This window comes from Sciurus carolinensis, chromosome 19 (genome assembly GCF_902686445.1).
Source record: "Sciurus carolinensis chromosome 19, mSciCar1.2, whole genome shotgun sequence".
Lineage (NCBI taxonomy): Eukaryota > Metazoa > Chordata > Mammalia > Rodentia > Sciuridae > Sciurus > Sciurus carolinensis.
This window is the reverse complement of record NC_062231.1, coordinates 12,827,367-12,852,876: the sequence shown is the minus strand read 5'-3', so window position 1 is coordinate 12,852,876 and position 25,510 is coordinate 12,827,367. Positions and strand designations below refer to the sequence as shown.

Sequence of the window (25,510 nt, the reverse complement as noted above, 5' to 3'; positions counted from 1 at the left end):
TTCCAACTGGGTGCAGTGACACACACCTGTAACTCCAATAGCTGGGGAGGCTGAGGCAGGAGGATCACAAGTTCAAATCTAGCCTAAGCAAATTTAGCAAGGCCCTAAACAACTGTGAGAGACTGTCTCAAAATAAAGCATAAAAGGGCTGGGGATGTGACTTGATGGTTAAACACCCCTAGATTCATTCCTGGTACTAAATATATGCATGTATGTATATATGTGTGTGTGTGTGTGTGTGTGTGTGTGTGTGTGGCTTCCTAGCTTTCCAAATTACCAGGCAACCTTTTCTTAGTGACTTATAAGCTACTAGAATGAATAGCCTCTGGTTATTGAGGGGATGTAAGTACATCAAACTTTCCTGAAGTATCGATTTTATTTAGACTGAATAAGGGAGAGCAATAAGGTAACTTTTTGTGGGGGCGAGGGTAGAACTGGGGATGGAACCTTGGGGCACTCTTACCACAGAGCCACATCCCCAGTTCATTTTTATTTTGAGACAGGGTCATGCAAAATTGCCTAGGCTAGCCTCAAACATAGGACTCTCCCTTCCTTAGCAGCCTAAGTCACTGGGACTGTAGGTATGCACCACCCCTGCCCAGTTGGTAACTAATATTTTAAAATATTGTTACATCTATTATGAACTAAAATACAAGAATGGATGGTGGGGTTTTGTTTGTTGGCAGGGGCTTTGTTTAGGGCTATGTACAAACTGAATCCAGGACCTCGTGCATACTAAGCGTGAACTTAACACCCTTACCTCCAAGAACCAAAGATTTTTAAGACAAAACATGACTGTAAAGAACTTTCAGGCTTAACAGGTAGGCATTTAATCTTCTCTAATACTGGTGGTAGGTAGTATGCTGGAAAAAAAGTTTCCAAAAAATGTGACGATGGGGGCTGGGGTTGTGGCTCCGTGGTAGAGCGCTTGCCGGGCACGTGTGAGGTACTGGGTTTGATCCTCAGCAATGCATATAAATAAATAAATAAAATAAAGGTCCATCAACAACTAAAAAATACATACATATAATTTTTTTTAATGTGACAATGGATGTAACAGAAAACACATTTTTGCACCTCCTTTGCATTCACTTTTTTTGCACTCTGGCTATCACTGCTATTTACTATCCTTGCATTTACCTCCCTTAATCCCTGATTCCTTAGCATGTGCAGTTATCGATAAACAGTTCTGAGGAATTTAGTTAACAAAGTATGTGTCAAAAAGCACAAGAAGAATAAGAGCCTTAGAACCTAGCCCACTGAATACTGAAAGTTACTTCAAGTTAAAGCTATGTTCTAGAAGATTAAGGCTACCAGAAATACAACATTAGACCAAGCAAGGTTCTCTCCACACTTGAGACCATAAAACTGCATATACTGTTATGGTAAGGGTTTTTTTTTTTTTTTTTTTCCCTCACAAATTATAAATTTTTGAAACTTCATGACAAAATGATTCTATGTTGCTATCCTCTGTACAGTCTAACCCCTTGCAGAATACTTGGAAGTCTTTTGGTAGGTGGTGAATGACTAAATGATTTGAGTGTGCACTCTGAAGTCAAGGAGACCTGCAGGTGGACGGCCTTCTCATCCATGAACCTCAGCAAATGACTCCACAGTGAAAGCACAACTTCAGGTCAGGGCTGTAGCTCAGTGGTACAAAGGCTGCCTATTACACATGATGCCCTGGGGTTGAGCCCCAGCACCACACACAGCAGTCATTTCATCTTTTGTAAAATGGGCCAAACTATATTTTAAGAGAACGTAATGAAAACACAACATCTGGTACACAGCAGGCACTTCACAGGACAGGTATTATTACTGATAATGTAACAATACTTTTCAGTGCCACAAAGTTATCTAGACACCGTCCTTGATTATTTTCCTCATGCACAACATTCAATTACCCATCATGTCCTGTCAGGTCCTCCTCAAAAATCCAACCCCACAGTGGGATGCAATACACATGCCTGTAATTCCAGTGACTGGGGAGGCTAAGGAGGAGGATCACAAGTTTGAGGCCAGTCTCGGCAACTTAGTGAGTCCCTAAGCAACTTACTGAGACCCTGTCTCAAAATAAAAAACTTTGAGGGCTAGGGATGTAGCTCAGTGTTCAGTCCCCAGTTCAAAAAAAAAAAAAAAATCAAGCACATGTGTACTACGTGGGTGGCTGAAACAAGAAGGATGGCAAGTTAGGACCCAATCTAGACAATGAAGCAAGATCCTACCTCAAAATAAGAAAAAAGGACTGGGGGTACAGCTCAGTTGGTAAAGCACTTGCCTAGTATGCGTGAGGCTTTGGGTTCAATCCCTAGTACATTAAAAATTTTAAAAATCCAACCACATTAATCTAATCCCAACCCATCAAACCTAAACAACCATCACGTCCTGCCTAGACTGCTCCATGGGTCACTATGTCCGCTCCCAATCCCTCTAACTCGGTTCTCTACAGAGCAGTCAGTGTGATCGTAACACATAAACTCGGTCACATTATTCCTCTGCTAAAATCTTTCAGACCTACTCCCCCTTGCACTCAAAATAAAGCTCAAATTCTTTAACTGACAAATCCCTGCACTGATGCCCGCCCCTCCTGCCTCTCTCTCCTTCTTTTGCACCTTATCTCCTATCCATCTCTCTCTCGCTCACTTTATTCCTATCGTTCCAGCATTTTTTTTTTCTTTTCACCTGAGATACCAGGACGGTCGCAGGGCCTCACACATGTTGACAAATGCTCCATGGCTAAGCTACATCCCCAGCCCTCTTTTTATTTCGAGACAGGGTCTTGCTAAATTGCCCGGTCTGGTCTCGAATTTGCTATCCTCCCACCTCAGCCTCCCAGAGAGCAGATTCCAGGCATGTGACGCCATGCCCGGCCCACACTGGCCTTCTTTTTGCTAGTCTCTTGGCAAGCATGTTGCCACTCAATGCCATCTCACCTGAGCACTGGGTTCAAGAGTAGCCTGCCCCTTCACCTCATTTTGACTCAGCCTGATAGTTTCCATCACTTATCACCATTTCAAATTTATTAGGTATTTGCCTACCCAATGGTTATGATCTGCCTGTCCTACTACCTTTAAGAGTGTCTAGCACATTATAGGTCCTTAAGATGTATCTCCTGAATGAGTAACAAGCTGACATAAAAGCATTCTAGCAAGTTTTAACAAAAAGCATTAGTGCCGTGATTTATGAACTAGACGATGTTAAAAAATTATACTTAGGCCGGGTACGATGGTTCATGCCTACAATCCCACTGACTTGGAAGGTTGAGACAGGAGGATTTAGAAAAAGGAAAAGCAGCCATACGCCATACTTGGACCTAGGATGCTGACAATTATGGAAAAAGCATAAAATAAACAGAATAATTGTTGACTGGCAATCAGCTAAGGTAATGCAATGATTCCTCAAACAAAACCCAGACACACAGAAACCAGCTGCTAATACTGTCAAAGACGAAATCACAAATTTAGATTGAACATCTTAATTGGCTCTTAACTGAGATTCTAAAATCAGGCAACACTTCATTCCATAAAACAGAATTGAGTGTTCCAATCAGTTGAGCAGAGGAAGTTGGTTCTATAGACATAAAAAGCTGAAGAAAGCAGAAATACAGAACAAAAGTGTATTGGTTGTTTCAAGTTTACTTTCCTTATAAAGTTAACACATAGGAGACTTCCTTATCATGCTGGGCCCCTTTTCACTGCTGTGAGTCTCGTGGTTTGGTTTTTTGCTTTCTGTTTCTGTAGTAATGGGGATCAAGCCCAGGGCCTCGCACCGGCTAGGCAAGCGCTCAGTTATACCCCCACTGCTTTTCTTCATTTTCATTTTGAGACAGGGTCTTGCCAAGTTGCCTACGCTGGGCTTGAACTGGCCGTCCTCCTGCCTTAACCTCCTAAGTAGCTAAAATTACATAGGTATGTGCCACTGCAGCCAGCTGGTTTGGTTTGTTTTAACTGGCCCATTTCAGAGTTGTTTCATTAAGTGGCACTTAGCATGAGTAACTCCATTCTGGTTCAGCTCTGATCTGCTGTGTCCTCGTATAGTACAAAGGCTAGTCTGAAACAATGGCCTCCTATAAATTTTATTTAACAATACCCAATTGAAATTATTATGAAATTCTATTATGCTGATGATATCCCCAAGTTCGACTGACTACTACAGTTTGGCATTTTCCTTCACAGTTGTTTTGTATCAGAAATAAAACCAAGTACCATTTTTGTTGTTCACCTGTTTCATCACACTAAACCTTTTGTGTCTCTATACATACTCAGTTTGTCCTAAACATGCACTGCTGAGTTTTAAACTACAGTGCCCCTGCTACACAAATATTTCTTTAAACAGACTTGAGATCATAGAATATGCAAAAGAATATTCAGGAACAAAAGGATTTCAGATATGGAGAAAAAAATTAGTTTGGCTTTGAGAAAATACAAAAGTTCCAAATGTTTGAGAGACATGTCCCAAAACAAAAATTCTTTCTTAAGCATAAACACCTAAGACTAGCTGTAATTTAGACTCTGAAACATTAATTTTAAACAGTCAATATACGCAAGTTGTTAACCATTCAGCAAAATTAAGCAGAAAACAAATACAAACTTAAAATTCTGTCATTCTTCCTTGCAATTCCAAAATATATAAATGCTAAAATGTGGGAAAACTGCTACATCCACATTATGTTTGTAAAAGATTCCATAATAATACAGTAGTCATTACTTTCTACTTTCTCTGGATTTACAATGGGCTAGATACTATGGGTGATGCTGCTACCAGCCCTAAGAACACATCCTCATTTTAGTAAAAGGATGAAGCCAGTTTCTCAATAAAAATTAAGGGGTTGGAGTGCAGCCCAAAGGTAGATCATTTGCCTATCATGTCCAAGGCCCTGGGATTAATCCCTAGCACCACAAAAACAAACTATTGACTACTGAATGCCAACAATTTTTTTTCTCTTTGGTGGTGCTAGAGGCAGAACCCAGGCCTCACACAGGCTAAGCATAGGTTCTAACCACTGAGCAACCTCCCCAGGCCAAATGTCAACAAGTTTTCTAGGTCATGGCTAATTAGCTGACTTCCATGGTTCAAAATGAATTTGTCAACTCTGTCTCCAACAATCTGAAACTATAAGAAAAATTCAACTTTCATAGTATATTCATTTTTATTTTTTTAATTCAGGAATGCACTCTTGGGCTGGGGATGTAGCTCAACTGGTAGAGTGCTTGCCTCCCACGCATGAGGCCCAGGGTTCAATCCCCAGAACCACAATTTAAAAAAAAAAAAAAAGAATGCACTCGAGTGTTTCTATGAACAAAATGCACCAATACAATGAATTCGCTTTCTGCTAAACAGAAAGCACAGCAGAAAAAAGCTATGAAGAAAGAGGGGTACAGAAACAGAAGCCCACTGGTTTTCACCTCTTACACTTTCAAGAAGTAAGACCATCTTTTTAAAAGTATAAACACGGCAAGGCAAGGCAAGGCAAGATACAAGTCCTACCTATAATACAGTACTTCTGTCCTCAGGGAACGAATCACAAGACAGGTAAGAGCACGGTGCCTACCACTCAACCCCCGGGCAGCAGCAGAGAAGTCCCATTCTCCCAGCTAAGGCTAAGGCTGTCCTACTTCCAGAGGGCCTGTCGCATTCTGAGCCCCAAATCCTCAGGCCTCACGCTACACAAGCACCACATGGTGAAGAAACAGGTCAGAACAGGTAGGAACACTGTTGGGAACTCAAATATGTTAAGGATCAAATAAACTTAGGATAGTATATAGGGGACACACGTCTGTGAAGTACTGACTTGTTTAAAATTGAAAAAAAAAAAGCCCAGCAACACAGCACAGGCCTGTAAACACAGCTACTCAGGAGACTGAGGCAGAAGGATCTCAAGTTCAAGCCTGGGCAACTGAGTCAGACCCTGTCTTAAAAGAACAGAGAGCTGGGCTGTAGCTCAGGTTTGCTAAGGTAGGCCTTTGATGAACAAGGCCCCGAGTTCAATCCCCAGCGCAAATGAATGCATAATCGGTGCTGGATTAATATGGTTAGAAAACAAAACCTTCAAGAACACCTGAGAGGGTTCTGCTGGGGTGGCACATGCCTATAATGGGAGTTATTCAGGAGGCCGGGGCAGCAGGACTGCAAGTTTGAGGCCAGCCTGGACCTGGGCTAGGGCTGTAGCTAAGAGGCAGAGCATTCACCTAGCACGGTGAGGCTCTGGGTTCTACCCCCAGTACTGAGAAAAGAACAGAAGAGAGGCTTTATGTAATCAGAAGACAGCCGAATTACAAACCATGACTCATCAATTGTGAATGTTAGTCAATACAAAAGAATTCTTATATATTAAAATAACCTGGGCACTACCCTGGAGTTAGAATTCTGTTGTAATATTATCTGGCTGCCCCCAGTTTCTCCTTTGTTTGAAAGCAAGAGGAGGAAGAGCTGGTAGCAAGAGCTGAAAGGCTACCTCTGGCATAAATACACTGAAGTTTTTCTATTTTTTTCTTTGTTCTAATTAGTTACACATGATAGTAGAGTGCACTTTGACACATCATACATAAATGGAGTAGAACCTCTCTTGTACATGACGTAGGATCACCCCAGCCATGTAGTGATATATGCACACAGGGTAATAACATCTGATTCATTCTACTATCCCTCCTTTAAAATTTTTTAAACATCCTTTTAATATTTTTAAACATCATTTTCCTTAGTGATAGCTAAATTTAAGATTTACTTACGTTGCTTTCTCCTTTACTTGGCAGATTTCTTTGTTTTTGTTTTTTGTTTTTTGTTTGTTTGGTACTTGGGATTGAACCCAGGGGTGCTTAACCACTAAGCCACATCCCCAGCCCTTTTTATATTTTATTTTGAGACAGGGTCTCACTAACTTGTTTAGGGTCTCGCAAAACTGCTGAAGCTGGCCTTGAACTTGATCATTCTGCCTCAGCCTCCAGAGTCGCTGGGGTTACAGGCATGTGCCACTGTACCGCTGCAGTTTTCTTAAAACGTGAAAATTAAACAGTTTATGAAAAGCAAACAATGTTAGCCTGAAATAGTAAATGTTACAACTATTATTTGTTATACAGGTAATGATGGTTCCATTGACTAGAAATTTATATTCTACTGGTTACAACAGTCAGCCACTTGTCTAGATAGCCCTTAAACCTCTGGCCTATTCCAGTTTGTTACCTAAAGTTCTTAAGCACTGTTACTGTATTTGGAATAGTAAGTTCCAGGTACCAAAGTATCAATCAACTGTGCTCATTCAACCCCGAGATTACTTACAGAAGTCTGTATCTCCCCACATTGACTATGCAGTTTTATTCATTTGCTTTTTGGAAATTCTCTCCATCCAAATCCTTTTCGGTTTTTCCCCAATGTAAGGGACTGAGCGCAGGGCCTAACACCCTGGGTTCAATCCCCAATCCTTTAATTTTTATTTTTTCTTTTAAGACTAGGTTTGTAAAAATTTAGATTGTCTAAGTTGACCCAGAACTCGTGATGCTAGTCTCAGGAGCAGCATGTGCCACCATGCCTGGTTTCCAGATTCTTAAGAGATCCTCAGGGACAATTCTAAATGCTCTTCCCACTAGTCTATAACTTGGCATCTGTGAATGAGACCAACACACCTCTAAATCACCTACAATTAACCAATGCAACTTTTTGGAAAATCTCCCTCTCTGCCTGCATTTATCACTTCCTCAAAAATCATCTTATTCCTCAGGAAAAGAGAAAAAGATTTAATATGAAACAAAATATTACAGGAGAAAATAAACCAAGTGTCATGAACAACTTAAAGCTAAGTAATACTTAAGAGAACTATCCTGGTTTTACTGTTCTTCAAGTCAAATACAGGTAAAAGTAGTTCTATCAACTCTAAGTAGTATATATACACATTTATACACATTATATTCATAGTATATGAGTTTGTTTTAATCAGTCAACTAACTGAAATACTATAAAAGTACCTGATATATCAGAAGACTAGAAAACAGTTTGAGAGTTCAGAGAAGAAATGCTGGCAATGAAATATGAAATATGTACTTAATGACTAATAGCCCTTCTACTCAGAACACCATTCCAAAAACTTATATCTACTCAGTTTTGATTACCTAATTATAAAATAAACTTTTAAGATTTCAAAAGTTAGTGAGGTGTGGTGCCATGTGCCTGTAATTCCACAGGCTCCAAAGGCTGAAGCAGGAGGATCCCAAGTTCGAGGCCAGCCTGGGTGACTTGGCAAGTCCCTATCTCAAAATTAAGAAAAGGAACTGGGGATGTAGCTCAGTAGTAGAGTGCTCCTGGATTCTATCCCCAATTTAAAAACAAAAACAAAAACAAAAAACCAAAGCCAAGTGTGGTGGCCCTGTAACTCCTGCCACTCAGGAGACTAAAATATGAGGATAAGTTCGAGGTCAGCCTGGGCACCTCAGCAAAACCCTATCTTAAAATTAAAAGCACTGGAGAGTGGCTCAGTGATAGAGCACAGGACTAGCATGTGCAAGGCACCAGGCTCCATACCCAGTAACGGGAGAGAGGGGACACATTTTTGGGGAGATACTATAAAAACTTAGATGAATAACTATGCTAATGTCCTTATAATGTGACTTTACTAAATTCATTCCTCCTTTTATACTCATTCCTTTCTTTGATTCAGCCTTGCTTCATCTGATAGACTGGGTGATCAGTTTCAGGACTATCTCAAGCTTACTTTAGGGAATGAATGGGGGGTTTTTGGGTTTTTTTGTTTGTTTGTTTGTTTTGCTTTTTAAGTTCAACTGGCTATACAAACACCACTAGAAAAAAATCACCCTCAACACATTAAAAAAAAGTTTCTGAACAAACATGCTCAGATATTCATCTCATCCAAGCTAAGAAACGATATGTCTAGTCTGCAAAAGTCTTGCTAGTTTCCCAACCAGTCCAAAAGGGCACTATCATGCACTTCAAGGTGGTGTATGTGTCAATATTTTGAGTTTCCTCACTCCTCTTTCTCAATCTCTGACCATAAAGTGGTAACTTCATCAGATGACTGACCAGCACACACTCACAAGAAGAAATGCAAAACTCTACCCTTCTAAAAGCAAGTAAGCAGGAGCCGCCCAAGTTTAGAGAACAGATTCCAGTGTTTTGGTTTGGATTTTGTAGTGCTGGAGACCAAGCCAAGGCCTTGTGCATGGCAGGCAAGTGCCTGACCACTGTGCTACATCCCCAGTCTCAGATTCTAAAACTGTAAATTAAAACTGCAATTAACTTAAAAATGCAAGTTAAAAATGAGCTAATTAAAAAAACAAATATGCAAAAACAATCAGTTCCGTAGTGAAAGATGTCCGGAGCCAACCTAACTCCCACCAAAATGAGTTTTTCCACTATTTTCATTTTAAATCTCTTGGAATTGTTTTTAACTCAAATTTTTCTTTTTATTTCTACATCAGTCATTGTTTCCTCATTTAGGAACTACTCCTAATTTTAAAAATGAACCGTTCATTTACAAAATATGACATTAATGCAAGTACCAAAATATACAACAAATAATTATGGTTTAGAGATGATTATTCTGATGGCCAGGTAACAACAGGATTAAAAAATGGTTGCATACTGAAGAGAGAAAGGAGGGGAGTAACAATCACCCAGTTATTTCATTTCACTAAATTAATCGCCTGGAAACACTGATTTAATCTTGCATCATTAATTCATATTCCACATAGAAGGCATGAATTTTGGTGGCAAAATGTGCACATTCAAGAAGTAGATTTAAAAAAAAAAAAAAAACCTGCCTTGCCTTTTCATGCCAGGCTTGGTTCATGCCTATAATCCCAGCAACTTGGGAGCCTAAAGCAGGAGGATCCCAAGTTCAAGAACAGGTTCAGCAACTTTGCAAGACACTATCTCAAAAATAAAAAGGGCCAGGGATAGAACTCAGTCTTAAAGAACCCCTGGGTTCATTCCCCAGTATACCCTCCATCCACACACACACACAAAAACTGCTTATCTCAAAACAAAGACAAATGTGAAATAAGTGAACCTACCATCCTATACACTGACATCACTTATTCGATCAGACACTGGGACCTGTCTTCAAAATAAGAGGTCTTCCCCATGGCTACATCTTGCTAATGCCATTTCAAGAGGTAACCGCCTGATTGACCTAGCTCTCCAAACTTTCTTTTGGAGACAATCACTTTCAAGGAGAAAGATTCCTGAGTCTTTAGTGGCATTCCCAAAGTAAGCACCAGGCTTTAAGAACTTTTAGGAATTACAGTTTACCTGTAAAACGGTCAGTATCACTTGTTTTTTCATGAGTTATTCTTGATCAACTTTTCATGAATAATTGCCTTAAAACAAGAACATTTTAAAAGTTTTCCCTGTTAATTCATTAATTAGACCACTAATTTATTAAAGTTCTACATTATACCCAGCTACTTTGCCACAAGATTAAAAAAGTAAAACATAAAAATGTAACCTATGTAATTATTCACCAAAGCATAATGGGCGTGGTGGCGCACACCTGTAATCCCAGCAGCTTGGGAGGCTGTGGCAGGAGGATCGCAAATTGAAAGCCAGCCTCAGCAACTTAGTGAGGAATTCTGCAAGACCCTGTCTCTAAATAAAATACAAAAAGGGCTGGGGATGTGGCTCAGTGATTAAGTGCCCCTGGCAAAATATAAACGCCTTTAGGAAAAGAACTATGTGTATTTCCTACATCCTGTTAACTACATCATCAAGTATAGTACCGTGCATAAAATTAGGTACTCAAATATTTGCTGAATGAAATACTAATGAAGAAAAAATTAAGACATTTATCCTAGCAATTTTTCAGATACTGAATATTTATCTACCACATAAAAATATTACTATATAATCTTAAAACCAGAATGCCTCTCTATATACTGCAACCTGGCAATGAACTGAGAGGAAAAGAATAAGAAGCACCACTCAGTCAATAATTTCAAGAATCTACTTTCAACTTCTAGCTGCTTTGAAGACTACGAAGTTCAGAAAGTCATGGCTCTTGCCTTACAGTAGCTTTTAAAGTATATGTTCCAATTGCCACCATTTGCCAAAAGTGTGCTAGGTATAGTAAGAACTTTCAGGAAGACGAGGAGGCCTAAGACAAAACATGGTAACTTTTTGAAGGGAAGGGGCATTCTTATGAAAACTACTATGAGAATTTGAATTACAGAAAGGTACTCTAGTCTGAGTGGAGGAAGAGTAGACAATAAAGGATGATTTCCTTGTGCTACTTGAATGTGAAAAGGCAGACTTTCCACAGAAAAATGCAAAGGTGAAACAAGTCAAAGGAGATCAGGAGAATGTGAATAGAGGGGGAAATTGGTAAAGAAGCAAGTCTGAAGAAGATACAGCCTTTTAAAATTATTACACTCTCTAACACACACAAGTGATTGTAACTTTGTTTCCTTTTATGTATTCATTTATTTTTCTGGAGACAGTCTGGCCATGTTGTCCAAGCTGGCCCTGAACTCTGTCTGGATCCTCCTGTCTCAGTCTCCTGAATAGCTGGGATTACAGGAATATGCCACAGGGTCCTGCTTTCTTTTATTGTAAATCTTCATACTCACTGTCTATGAGCATTGTTAATATCAAACTCCTCCTCCCTGCTAAAACTTTTTTTTTTTTTTTTTTTTTTTGGTACTGGGGTTTGAACCAGGGGCACTGAACCACTGAGCCACATCCCCCAGCCCTTTCTTTTTTTCATTTTGAGACAGGGTCTCCTTAAGTTTAAGCCTTGTTTTGTACTTTTCTGTTGCACTTATCAATAGATAAATCAGCAGGGTTTTTTTAACCCCTTCTCTACCTTGCCTTTTGCAATCATTTATACTTCCCAATACAATTTTTAAAAAGATACAATGATTGACTATAGAATACATGTTCACAGAGGAAGCAGAAAAATTGACAAATACATAAAAATTTTAAAATGCCAGGATCTTGCAGCAGCTTTTAAAGTATATGGACATAGGTATCCAGACTTTTCTAAGCAGAGATATACATGTAATTGTAAATATTTTACTTTGTAAAATGAGATTTTGTTATATATATTTTAGTACACTGCTTTTTTTCGGTTAATAGCTCTTATAATCCACTATCAACTGAAATCATTCCTCACTGGCTAACTGAATACATCTTTTTTTTTTCATTTTTGAGCAGTACTAGAGATTGAATCAGGGGCTTCATGCATAGTAGATAAGTGCTCTACCACTGAGCTACCTAAAAAAAAATTTTTTTTTTTTTTTTTTTTTTTAAGTACTAGGGATGAACCAAGGGGTGCTTACCCAGTGAGCCCCAGTCCCAGCCCTTTTTTTTTTTTAAGGGTCTCATTAAGTTGTTTAGGACCTAAGTTGCTGAAGCTGGTCTTGAACTTATGATTCTCCTGCCTCAGTCTCCTGAATGTGAGGGATTATAGTCATGCCCCACCCCAACCAATCTAAATACATTTTAGGTTAAAAGAGTATGAGGGTAGCTGCTCAGTTCATAATAGCCAGATTGTGGAACCAACCTAGATGCTCTTCAATTGATGAGTGGATAAAGAAACTATGGTATATATACACAATGGAATATTACTCAGCCATAAAGAAGAATAAAATTATGGCATTTGCTGGTAAATGGATGGAGTTGGGAGAATATCATGCTAAGTGAAATAAGCCAAGACCAAAAAAACCAAAGGCCGAATGTTTTCTCTGATAAGTGGATGATGATACATAATGAGGAGGGGTGGCAGGGGGAACAAGAGAAGAATGAAGGAACTTTAGATTGTGTAGAGGAAAATGGGGCGGGAGGGGGTGGGGGAAGGAAAGACAGTGGACTGAGACAGACAGCATTACCCTATGTACATGTATCATTACACACAAATGGTGTGAATCTACATTGTGTACAACCATGAAATGAAAAGTTGCACTTCATTTGTGTACCATGAATCAAAATGCAGTCTTTAAAAATAAATTTTTTTTTTAAAAAAAGAATATGAGGATACAAAGAAGGTTAACTATAACAACTACACTTACCAGCTTACAGGTAAACTACTCTTTAGAAAAAAAGATGAGTCATTAATTGTATATCAAATGTATCTCTTTTTAGAATATTACATACAAATGCATTTTTAAGGGGGGGAATCTATCAGATTGAAATATAGCCAACCTCTATGGTTCTGGTTTATATATCAGCTCTAATTAGCAAAAAAAAAAAAAAAAAAAAAGCTAAGGGCTACTTTGTACTTGTTAGGATGGTTATTATTAAAAAAAATAAATATGCTGGGCATGGTGACACATGCCTACAATCCTAGCAGCTCGGGATACTGAGGCAGGAGGATTTTGAGTTCAAAGTCACTTTCAGCAACTGAGTAAGATCCTAAGTAACTCAGTGAGACCCTGTCTCTAAATAAAAAACACAAAATAGGCTGGGGATGTGGCTCAGTGGTTAAGCATCCCTAGATTCACTCCCCAGTACAAAAAATAAATAAATACATAAACAAAAAAGGGACATATCAAGGCTTGGCAAAAATGTGAAGATACTGGAACCCTTGCACTTTGCCGATGGGGGATGTAAAATGGCACAGGCACTGTGCAGAACAGTTTGGCAATCCCTCAAAAAGTTAAACACAGTATGGGCTCTTAACTTGGGAGGCTAAGGCAGGAGGATCAGAAGGTGGAGGCCAGCCTGGGCAACTCAGTGAGACCCTGTTGCAAAATAAAAAATATAATGGACTGGGGATGTAGCTCTGTGATAAAAGCAACCCTGGAATTGATCCCCAGTACCTACAAGAAGGAAAAAAATAAATAAAAACAAAAGTTAAACACAGATCCACCAGTAATACTCCTACACATATACCTGAAAGAACCAAAAGCAGGAACTCAAACAGATATTTGTACACCAATGTTCATGGCACCATTATTCAAAATATCCAAAAGGTGGAAACAATCCAAGCGTCTATTGATAGATTAATGAATAAACAAATGTGTTACAGTCATATAATTAAATATTATTCAAGTGCGGGCCATATAGCGCACCTCGTAGAGTGCCTGCCTGTCATGCTGGAGGCCCGGGTTCGAGTCCCCAGCACTGTGGGATTGTGGAAAGAACAAACAAACGAAACCAACCTTCCAAAAATATTATTCAGCTCTAAAAAGTGAAGTAGTGGTACATGCTACCAATGGATGCATCTTGAAAACAAGCTTGGTGAAATCAGCCAGACACAAAAGGATAAGTACTATGATTCCCCTTAGATGAAGCACCCAGAACAGGAAAATTCAGAGAGAAAGAAGAATGTAGGTGTCAAGGGCTGAGGGCAGGGAGTTATTATTTAATGGGTAGAGTTTCTGTTGAGGATGATGAAAAGCTCTGGAAATGGAGAGTGATGATTATAAGACACTGTGAATGTGGCGCACTCTTTTAATTCCAGCTACTGCGGAGGCTGAGGTAGGAGGATCACAAGATGGAGGACGGCCTCAGCAATTTAGCAAGACCTTGACTAAAAATTAAAAAATAAAAAGGGCTGAGGATGTAGCTTAGCAGTAAAATGCCCCTGAGTTCAACCCCAGGACCAGCGGGGGAAAAACCCAAAACACTAAACATACATAATGCCACTGAATTATTCACCTAAAATGGTTTAAATGGCAAATTTTGCGTTATATTTTAACACTCATATCCACACACAGCCTACGGGCCCATTCTGCAATGTTAGACAGCTAGTTAAAACTAGTCAGAAAGGTCACTATCTCTACTCTCACAATCATTCTCTAATTCCAGTCCAAACTAAGGTCAAGGAAGGCAAGAGACTTATCAGTTATCTCTTCATTCCCTCTGGTTAAGATTTTCTTCAAGTTTAAAAACTAAGGATGCAGAAGGAAATAGCCAGTACAGCAAGAGCTGCTAAAACTGGCAAATGTCCTCAGGAACGAACAATAAGAACCCAGAACATTCTACAGATAATGCCCAACAGAGGGAGAAATATAATCAAGCTAACTCCAATCACAGTTCCTAAATTACAAAATTCTGAGGAAATGTTTGTTTGGGGAATACTGAGGATTGAACCCAGGGGCACTTTCCACTGAGCTGCATCCCCTGCCCTTCTTAAAAATTTGAGACAGGATCAAAATTTGACCCAGTTGCTGAGGCTGGCCTGGAACTTAAATACTCTTGCCTCAGTCTCTTCAGTCACTGGAAATACCGTCACACACCACTGCACCCCTACTTTTTAATCTCTCTTTTTATGGTACTGGGGATTGGACTCAAAGGTGCTCCACAACTAAGTTACATCCCCAGGCCTTTATAAATTTTATTTTGAGAAAGGATCTCACTAAGTTGCTGAGGGTCTCCCTAAATTGCCCAGGTTAGCCTTGAACTTGCAATCCTCCTGCCTCAGCCTCCCAAACTAGAGGGATTACAGGCATGCGTCATAGCAAGGGGCAAGTAGATCAAGAATATATCCTCCTTATTGTAGGGGTGGTGGGGGAGGGGAGTGGTGGCAGGGGAAGACACTACATTCACAAGTGACCAACCTCTGAATCTCTACTCTTTCAACTAATGTTGTATAAGCAAAATAAGGTTTTAAGAATCGGAAATACATAAACAAGAGTAAAACATGCTCCACCTTAAATTCAATATAACAAACATTAAACATTATATAGCAACTTATATTCGACAAATTCCATTGCAGTCAGGGGCCAGGCACTGTGCTAAACTGAGTATTACACAGTGACTAAACTCATGTCCTCTAAGAGGAAAAAGGCAAAGAAGTTAATTATGTCTCTCATAAACACAAGGAAAGCCTACAAATGCAAGGTACCCAAAAGTATTTGCACAAATCATTGAAGGTTAAATAAAGGTCTTGTAAAACTTAGTATTAAGTGGTAGAAGTTAGACTCAGCACTTTCCCCCAAGCACACCGGCCTTCTCTGCCTCTCGAATGGAAATTTTCCCACAAATATCAATAAGTAAACATCTAGTGGAAAACTTTCATTTGAATTTATAATCTGATGGGATGATAAGCTCACAAACAACTGTATGATAAAGGCCATAAGAAAATCAAATGCAAAAGACAGACAAATGCAAACGGTTTTCGGAGGAGCCCAAGTAGGGGAAATAACAGGAATGAGTGGAAAGGGGAATAAAAGACCAGGAAATGATATTTAGATGTTGTGTGAAATGGCTTTTAAAAGAATAGATAAAAGTAAGGCAATCTGTTAAGGCTCTCTCCATTAGATAAGGCTCTATTTTTTAGTTGTCGATGGGCCTTTTTTTTTTTTTTTATGTGGTGCTGAGGATCAAACCCAGTGCCTCACACTCTACCACTGAGCCATGACCCTCAGCCTCCAGATAAGGTCCTTGAAGGCAGGAACTTGCCTTATTCCACCTGCACCAAGCACAGTAGCCTGAAGCTACTTTTAAAAAATAGCTTTTGAGGTGAGCACAGTGGCACATGCCTAGAATCCCAGTGACCTGGGGGGCTGAGGCAGGAGGATTTCAAGTTTCAGGCCAGCCTCAGCAATTTATTGAGGTCCTAAGCAATTCAGTGAGACCCTGTCTCAAAAGAAAAAAGAAAAAGGGCTGGGGATGTGGCTCAATAGTAAAATAACCCTGGGTTCAATCCCCAATACTGAAAAATTAAAAAATAGTTTTTGACCAGGGCCCAGTGGCACCCGCCTGACATCCCAGGGATTCAGGAGACTGAGCAGGAGGATCACAAATTTGAAGCCAGCCTCAGCAACTCAGCAAGGTAAGAGACTCTCTCAAGATAAAGAAAACAGAACTGGGGTGTAGTTCAATCCTAAAGGGTCCCAGGGTTTAATCCCGCATCCACCAAAAAAACAACAAAGACAAAACCACAAGCATTTGAATTGCACAAAACATAAACACAGTAAATGAGGAAGTCATGTAAGCAAGACACCCAGGCGAGAATTGCACATTTGGTCTCAAAGGCAATAAAGACTTGAAGATTTCAGGAAGAAAGTAAGGTGAGCACATCTACAACTGAATATCCTTGGGTCATCGGCAGTAGAATGCATAGGAACCCCATAATGTATTTCTCTTCATCAAAAAAAAAGGTGGGTAGCTGGGAAACAAACAAGAAGACAGAATTACTCTGCACACCATAATTTTTGTATGCTTTGAATTTTCTGGCATGTTGACTGAATTACCTATTCAAAAACAACAATAAAATTTAATTTGTAAGAATCTGCACTATTTTGGAGAATGGGTGTGTGTAGTGAGGATTGAAACCAGGCACACTTTACCACTGAACTACACTCCCAGTCATTTTTTTAATTTTTTGAGACAGGGTCTCGGTAAATTGCTGAGGCTGATCTAGAACTTGCTATCCTCCTGCCTCAGCCTCCTGAGTCACTGGGATTACAGGTGTGCACCACCACACCCAGCAAGAATCTGCACATTAACAAAGTGAATCTGGCAGCAATTTGGAGAGGCTTTGGTATGGGAAGAAATAAGAAGGTCTAACAATCCAGGAAAATAGTAATAAGGATCTGAACTAATCTGGAGGCAGGGGTGTACCTGAAAGCAGCTCAAAAACACTTCTGTCAAAATGCACTCTGACAAGTGACTGAATGGCTAGTGTTAAGGCCCATGCTGTGAACCGAATTCATCTAACTTTTTATTAAATGTATTTTTCTATTATAAAAGCAATGTATGAGCTGGGCGTGGTGGTATGTGCCTGTAACCCCAGCAACTCCTGAGGCTGAGGCACCAGGATCACAAATTCAGGGCCAGCCTTGGCAACTTACAACTTGGCAAAACCAGGTCTTAAAATAAAAAGGTATTTAAAAAGAGACAGTAGTGAATGTAAGTGGTCAAATGAGGTAGGTATTAGATTTTGTTCTGGTGAATATTCATGTGTGAAAAAGCATGATACTCACAATGATCTCAATCACATAAAATGTGATGTTATGTATGTATACTCATGACCTGGAAGGCATGTCCAAGTAAGCTACTTGCAATTTAATAACTTTGTTCTTTGCTTGTATTTTTATTTTGTCTGTAATTTACATATTAACCTTTAAAAAAATAAATGGTATTAAAAAAAAAAAAAAAAAGGAGAGATAGGAATATAGCTCAGTGCACAGGCCCTGGGTTCAATTCCCAGTACTGACAAAAAAAAAGGTGGGGGGTGGGGAGCAATGTATTCCGAGAATAGTAAAGTACAGAAGAATATATTAAGAGGAAAATCATCTTTATACCTATTACTTAACAACCACTGGTAACATCTACATGTATTTCATGTGTAAGTTTTGGTTTAACTTAAGATATAATTTCCATTCCTTACAAATCATTTAAGGCATATATTTCAGTGACCTTTATTGTACTCAGTTGTGCATTCATCTTCATAATTTTAGAATATTTTCATCACCCAAAAATAAACCCAGTATTATAACCACAGTCTCTGCCCAGTCCCACTTCCCCCAGCTCCTAATCTAATTTTTATCTCTATGGATTTTATTCTGATCATTTCACAAAAATGAAATCATACAGTATGAGGTCTATTGTCTCATTTCTTTCACTTAGCATGTTTTCAAAGTTCATCCATGTTACAAATATGTATCAGTACATTTCTTTTTATTACTGAATACTATTCCACTGTATTATCTTGACTTTTTAAATCCAACCGTAATCATTCCAGATACATAATTTTTTGTTCAGCATTTTTTCATATTATAAATGCTTCATGTAAGAAATTAAAGGTAAGGACAGTGACCCTATCAGGTGGTTATACCTTAGTTTAGTCATTCTTTTGGCTGGACATGTGAATAATTTTCAGTTTTTTTTTTTTTTTTTTTTTTTTTCTATTGTTAATAAACTTTCTTAAATGCAGTGGGAGCTCCTTTTTTGAACTGATCTAACTGGAGCCAGGAAAATGTCTCTCCCTGAAACCCTTAAGCTTCCTCATTAGATTTGCCACAAAGGTCAAGAGTTGTATTCTTCCAGGAGAAAAAAAATAGGATTTCATCTGTCTCAAACTTAGGCAAAATCTCAAATTTAAAAACATACCTCCAAACTATGCAGATTAAGAATGAAAACTCATAAAGACAAAATTAACCTTTAACTACCCTGACTCTTTCAGCAGAAATCTACCGAGGATGAAGCAGAATACTCTGTCCAAATGTGATGCCCAGTTACGTAGCCTAAAAAATAAAAATAAAAAACCTTAAAAATGCTTGTTTTCACAGCAGGTTGGTAGAAAATAGAACATCTTGACTAAAACAGTAAGGATGTATTTACTCCTGCTACTGGATGATAGCAAATTAAATCCAATTCTGTAGAAAGAGGAGGAAGATGTCACTGTACAGACCACAAGGGTTTCCTTAAAATCAGAGCCTGCTCTTTTCCCATTCATTAACCAAAAATGTAAACAATTTCTAAATCAAAGACTTTTTACATTCTAAAGTAGTTTTAGAATTGTTAATCCCCACCCAGTAAAATCCTTTAGAATCTATTCTAAAAATAAAACTATGTGTCAAGTGTTCCTCAAAAAAATACTATGTACACTGATCGGAATGTGATGCCAATTAACACACTTGGTGAGTAATTTGCCAAAGAAACTTCAGCTAGCCTGAGCCAAAACCAGTAACAAAGAAACAACACCCACTTGACATTTTCCTTGGTTGAAGGGAGATTCTAGGAGTAATTTTAGAAGGCAAACAGATCTGAAGTTACCTACTAAAATCACAGAGCTACAAGTAATTCGGGAAGAAAAGGAGAATATAATGACTCAAACACTGTAAAATTAACAGTGAAAACTGTAATATGTAATTAAACAACTTTTAAGGCAAGAACAAAATTCCCAGCCATGAGGATTACGGATAAAAGTTTAGCCCTATGCCATAAATATCAACTAAACTACGATACAACTCTTTAGTAGTATATTTTGAACCTAGTTAGCTGAGCAATCAGGAAATGTGCCCATCTATGCACATGCCAAAAAAAAAAAAAAGACCTAAACAACTTCATTTTAAAAGAACCCAGTGTTCCTGATTTTCCAATTAATTTAGTTAAGGTGAGCAATTTTCCAACTATAGTCGTGTTTTGGGGGGAAAAATGACTTCCACAATCTGCACAACTTAAAATAAATCTTTGCAAGTCGAATCTTGATTTTGTGGTTTCATAAACCCCCTCAACTGCCACAGTAGTTCACTGCCTTTCAAAGGCAATATTTTAAGATTCTCTTCTGCAAATCAACATGAAGTCCTGCTGTTTGGTTAACAAACTCCTCCCAAGACCCAGATTATTATGTATGGCCTATTATGTTCCTAGCATGCAAACAAAAGTGCTCGCTCAAGTAACATTTTTCTATTTTTAGGCAGTAGGTTACTAACAAACTTTCATGAGATTTAAATGTAGAGGAATCATACATTTACTAACAGACTTCTTGAATAGGAATTTGAAGTTATACTTCCCATCTCAAAAATCTAGTGCTTCTGCAAAAGTCAAATTTAACTCTCAAAAAGTATGTTGTTTAATCTTCATAGTCAACAATCAGCATGTCTTGCGCTAAAAGCAACTTCTTTCAGAGCAACTGTAATATAATACTTGATGTTTAAACATTCTCCATTTTTCACTTTTTGTCATTAATGATCAGTTTAATGCTTCTTTTTCCTACAAAACCAAATTCCTCAAAATATGTTCAAATGTATTTCGGTCAAACCTTCTACTTCAAAGGCACAGGCTTTTTCCAACTGTTGACTAGACTTTAGCAAAACTAAGCAATCCCGCCACAACGCATAATCGCAAACACCACATACCTAAAAGATAAGCTTTTAGAACAGAACAGTAACAGGTTTATTTTTCCAAGTATCCACTGTTCAACTGGGTCAAATGTTTCTGTTGGATTTTAAACAGCTTACCCCTTGAAATGATAAGGGTAAAAACAAGTGGAAAGAATCTTAATGTTCTTCAGCGGTATACAATCAACACAACTCAGAGATTTAGTAATTGCCAGCTGAAGTCTTTTAACATCATAATTATTTTAACACAATAGCTATTTAAGGAAAATAATGTTCACAGAGCTAAAGACTTTATAACAGATCTGAAAACTGGAGCTTCAATCCAAAGAAACAGTTTACTACATAAAATAGGTTATTTAAAAATACTTGCTTTCTACACTTTTTCAGATGTGGGTTTTACATAATCTGCCAATTTCTGTATGTGTGGGGAACAGTTTATACCGTCAACAGTCATTGAAAGTTCAGAAGCAGCAGAGGGGTACCACGTTTATAAAATCAACATTTTCGAGAGCCAGGTATAACTTTATAAGAATCTTTTCCAAGAATCTCTAGAAATATGAGTTTCAATTCACTCTCCTTTTTATCAGCACAGAACATTTGAAATAAAACAATAATGTACTCAACTGGGTTTGACAAAGTCAATCATTTCAATTGCTATCAGCCTTAACATCACGGGGGCGGTGGGGGATAGTTAGCAGCACGAGTAAAGAATTAGCAATACCGGGCTGGGTGGAAGCTCATTGGCACAATGCTTGCCTAGCGTGCAAGAGGCTCAAGGTTAGAGGCTCATCACCACCCCGCTCCAAAAAAAAAAAATCAAAAGAATTTGAAACAAACCTAGATCCGTTCGCTCACCACTATCCACAACAGAGACCCATCACACCCTATCAAGTTTGAGACCCTCACGTCCCACCGTTTCCTTCCGCACCCCCGACGATTTGCTGCTCCCGGAATTCATCCCAACCCCTGCCTGCCTCTGCCATTGTGGCAGCTGCTCCTTCAGCTTGGAAAGCGCTCCCCTCGGCCTCACCTGGGGAGCACTTGCCCGTCCTTGCAAACTCCGCACAAAATCCCCCCCGGCGCCAAAGCAAGCCGCCTCCGGTGTACAATTTTCCTCAACTCCCCCAAAGCAAAACTAGCTGTTCCGAGTGCCCAGAACACTTGGCAAACCCATCCTTATCACGCCGCATTGTTTCCACGCCCCGGGAGCGCAGGGAGGGCAGGCTCTGGACCCAGCCCACGGAGGGCCAGGCGGACCGCGACGCTCCACCACCGAGCTCGGCGATCATTCCGTACTTGCATCAGGTGACCCCCCGAGCACCCGCGGCCCCGGCTCCGGGAGACACACCAGATGCTATCATTCCTCCCACCAGAGAAAGAACACCAGAGGCACACCCAGGGCTCTGGACCGAGAACAATGAATGAACGCAGCCCTCGCCCCTGCCGGGGTCCAGACTCCTCTGTCTGAGCATCGACGGGCTCTGCAGAGCCTCGGCAGCTGCAGGGCTGAAGCGTCCCGGCGGCTCTTGCTTCACACAAAAGGCAGCCCCGGCGCTTCATTCCGGCGCATCCCGAGGCCAGTCCCCGGCAGAGGCATCCCAAACCTCTCATTAGTAACCCACAGAGTTCTGAAACCCAAGGCGAGGCTCTTACGCCTTTGTGGCGGGGCACTGACCCATTTCTTCCTCGCTTCCCGACCCCTCGCGTCTGCCCCTAAAAAGCTGTCACGGGAGTGAAGAAGCCCCGGAGGCGGTGCAGGTGGAGGTCCCCCCACGCTGCCGCCAGAGAGAAAAGGAACGAGCCCATCCGAGTGACAACAAAGATCCGGGGCAGCTCCGGGCGGATTTTCCCCATTGCCAAAATATGAGGAATGCGCACTGGGCACAGGGGTGGCGCTGGCACGTTTCCGTGAAACGCAAGGAAATTCGAGTAGGGATGTGGGAACTAGGCTCGCCGGCCATGACACCCGGCCCCGGGGCCCCCGCCCGCCCCGCGCCACCCGGGGTGACAGCGGCCGGGCCCGGGCCCTCCGCCTGGCAGCCGCGGGGCCGCTCCGTCAGCGCCGCCCAGGCCCGCTCACCGGAGCAGCCAGCACCCCGGGCCCCGCCGCCCGACTCCCCCCGCATCCACCACCCAGCCTCACAGCCTACCTGAGGGAGCCAGGCCGCCCCGGTGTCCTGTCGTCCGGCGGCTGCGTCTGGTCCGCTCCTCCTCCCCACGGCGGGTGAGGGAACGGGAGGCGGTCACATTCGACGCGTCCCCAGCCCAGGGGACGGGTCCCCGGGAAGACCCCGCATCGTCGCACTTGCGCTCCGCGCCTCAGGGCACACGCCCCAAAGCCCGGTCAGCTGGCCCTTTTGGAGACCCAAGGAGAGCCGCAGAGAAGCCTTCCCGCCTTACGCTCGTTCTCCTCTGACTCCCGCCATCTAAGATGGCGGCCCGAACGCCCGCGATGAAGACACTCTCGGGCGGCCCCGGCAGGCGAGCCGTCTGCTCGGTGCTCTACTTCCCGACCTGCGGCGCCACCGGCTCTCCGAGGCAGCGCCAGCTGGCTCTCCCGGCGGGCTGTCGACTTCTCACTTGGCTCGGGGATCTATCGGTCGGGCCTGAGCTCAGGCCCCGCCTCCGGGGCGTGTCCTCGCGATGCCGGCGGCCGCCATTTCGGAGCTAAAGAGGCTGTGAGGCGCCGCTGAGTGCCTGGCTCTCGGGAGAAGCGATCGGTAATCGGGAAGAGCAGGTGGAGGAGCGTGAGGCCTAGAGGGAGGAGGACAGCCCGTCTGCCAGCACCGCAAGGCCCTCGGGTGGCCAGTCCTGCCCTGGACACACAGCACCGTGTCCAGCTCTGGAGCGTCCTCCCCCGAGGGGTCGACAAGCCGCGGCTCCGCCACTTTTACCGGCTGCGTGGGAAAGTTTCCTCATTTGCAAACTAGGAGTTTGAGGCAAAGTTAAAAACGGATGATCCGATTTGGTCTCAGGTGCAGTGAAACCTGCGCGGGCAGGCATGGATACCCGAGGGCAATTTGGCTTTACCTGTCCACGTTTCTAGAGCTTGGACCCTTGCTCCCAGCAGCTCCACGCCTTGGCACTAATTCTAGAGAAATAAGTACGCAAACGCACCGAAAGTCTGGTCCGAAGATGTTTATTACCAGGTCGTTTTCATTAGAGAAACATGGGGGCAAGTGTGAATTGATGGGAAGCTGAAGGAACGATCCAGTGTCGACACTATGGCTTGCTATCCATCTGCTTTTTAAAAAGGAGCCGAAGCTGGCGCGGTGGCCCACTCCTGTAGTCCCAGCTTCTCAGGAGGATCGCAAGTTCGACGCCAGGTTGGGCCAATTCTGTGAGATCCTGCCTCAACATTTTAGTCCCAAAGTCAAGGCTGGGCATGTAGCTCAGTGAAAGAACGCATACCTAGCACGCACAGGGTTCTCGGTTTAGTCCCTACAGCTGCAAAAGTTAATAAAAAGAAAAGACTTATGCAATGCCTGAGCCTGAAGGTCGCGCCCTGTGTGAGCACTGGCCCTGTAACAGTGAACAAGTCGGGGCTTTAAAGTCTAGCGGTGGCCACAAGCAGCAGACAAGTAAACCCACAGGACACGACCATCAGCACTGTGATAAATCACTGAAGAGGATGACTACAGAATTATTAGGAAAGGGTGTGCCTTTAGATTTCAGGAGTCCAGGAAGCCCTCCTCTAAGTGACAGTTAAACAGGGCACTGAAGGGTGAGAAAGACAGACATGGTGTTATATGCCTGTATCCCAGTGACTGAACTTGGAAGGCTGAGGCAGGAGGATGACAGGTTCAAGGCCAGCCTCAGCAACTTAGTGAGACCCTGTCTCGAAATTTAAATAAACAAATAAAAGGACTGGGGATGCAGCTCAGTGGTAAAATGCCCGAGTTCAATCCCCAGTACCCCAGTACTAAGTGTGGTTCTAAGCAGTTGGAACAGCATGTGCAGGAGCCAAGGGCCATGAAGTGGCAAGGGAATGATGAGAGCGAAGAGCGCCAGAAAGAGATGAGGCTGGCTAAGTAAGGACAGGCTAGAGCCATATCCAGACTGATACTGCTGCCTGTGACCTTCCCATGCCATCCTGCCTCTGGTGAGCTTAATTTTACTCACAGATGAGTTTGAAGTGTGGGTCTGGCCTGGGAAGGGTGCTGGGAAAGAGCAATGTCAATAAACAGTCCCCAGGTGATTCGGAGGGCACCCGGCGGAGGAAGAGAGTGACCTGCGCTGCCGGGGCAGGCCAGAAAAGCCTCTGCAGAGAGAACTCTTAAGCCAAGTGTTAAAGGATGAGTCGGAATTTTCCAGCTTGAGAAGAAAAGGAGTGCAGAGCAGGAGGGCCAGGGATAGAGGCGGGACCAGGGTGACATGTTTAGGACACAGCAAGCAGTTCTGCAGGGTTGGAGTTTGCTTCCCTGGGACAGGCAATGAAGAGAGAAGTGAAGGGGAGGTCTGCAGGAGCAGATGTCTTGCCCAGTGTCAACCCCCTAAGGTCATAAGGGGCACTTTATGATGGCCCATGATGGGGTGAGGGGCTTACCACCCCCATGCCCTGATGTCATCTGCAGGATAGCCTAGTGCAGTCATCTTGGGAAGCTAAGGAGCCAGGCGTCATCACACACCTGTAATCCCAGCAGCTTGGGAGGCTGAGACAGGAGGGTCTCAAGTCAACGCCAGTCCCAGCAATTTAGCAAGACCCTGTCTCAAAATCAAATAAAAAGGGGTGGGGATGTAGCTCACTAGTAAAGCACTCCTGGGTTCAATCCCCA

At 41.8% G+C, this 25,510-nt stretch overlaps 1 protein-coding gene across 3 annotated transcripts in view; it reads right to left on the bottom strand.

The window, feature by feature from the left end:
• Positions 1 to 25,510, bottom strand: part of Raf1 (Raf-1 proto-oncogene, serine/threonine kinase) — an 84,834-nt gene that overhangs the window by 45,424 nt on the left and 13,900 nt on the right. The window contains exon 1 of one of the 3 annotated variants that reach the window (XM_047534665.1): positions 22,886 to 23,257. The exons of 1 other annotated variant lie outside the window; for it this stretch is intronic. The gene's annotated coding sequence lies outside the window, so the exon portion shown is untranslated. Of the gene's footprint in view, positions 1 to 22,885; positions 23,258 to 25,510 lie in introns of those variants that run through there. One more of the 3 variants, XM_047534667.1, reaches the window with a different exon arrangement.